The sequence below is a fragment of the Arachis hypogaea genome, chromosome 14 (genome assembly GCF_003086295.3).
Source record: "Arachis hypogaea cultivar Tifrunner chromosome 14, arahy.Tifrunner.gnm2.J5K5, whole genome shotgun sequence".
In the NCBI taxonomy this organism is placed as follows: Eukaryota; Viridiplantae; Streptophyta; class Magnoliopsida; order Fabales; family Fabaceae; genus Arachis; species Arachis hypogaea.
Window position 1 is genome coordinate 68,725,215 of NC_092049.1, and position 729 is coordinate 68,725,943.

General features: G+C 43.8%; 1 non-coding gene across 1 annotated transcript; it reads left to right on the top strand.

Moving 5' to 3' along the window:
* Window positions 1–241: 241 nt before the first annotated feature.
* On the top strand, window positions 242–345 carry LOC112745939 (small nucleolar RNA R71). The gene has a single exon (XR_003173843.1). It is a non-coding gene; the product is annotated as a small nucleolar RNA R71 (small nucleolar RNA).
* Window positions 346–729: the final 384 nt, after the last annotated feature.

The window sequence follows — 729 nt, forward strand, 5'->3', positions numbered from 1 at the left end:
GGCAAACACCTTGTTTTGGGCTAGAATTGTATCAACATGGTTCAGCTCCATGACTCCCTTAGTGTTGTGCCTCTCTGATGCATAGTAGTACTCATTCTCAGCCACTGTCTCAATCACTTCAATGGCCTCTTCCACAGTCTTTTTCCTGTTCAATGAACCTCCTGATGAATGGTCTACAGCCTTCCTTGATTCATAAGAGAGTCCATCATAGAAGATATGCAATTGCACCCAATCATGGAACATGTTTGGTGGGCATTTCCTTGTCAAGTCCTTGAATCTCTCCCATGCCTCGTAGAGAGTTTCACCATCTTGTTGTCTAAAAGTCTGAACCTCAGATCGAAGCCTATTGACCTTTTGTGGAGGGTAGAAACGTGCCAGAAACTTGCTTTCCACCTCATCCCATGTTGTTAGACTCCCCCTTGGGAATGATTCCAGCCACTTAGCTGCTTTGTCCCTAAGTGAAAATGGGAACAAAAGCAGTTTATATGCATCTTCCTGGACTCCATTGGACTTCACAGTGTCACAAATTCTCAGGAATTTTGTGAGATGTTGGTTTGGGTCTTCATTAGCACTTCCTCCAAAAGAGCAATGATTCTCCACAAGTGATATTAGTTGTGGTTTGAGCTCAAAATTGTTGGCCTGAATTGGTGGTTTCTGGATGCTACTACCACAATTCCCAGAGGTTGGGTTTATGTATGAACTAAGAACCCTCCTCTCAGGAATGGCATG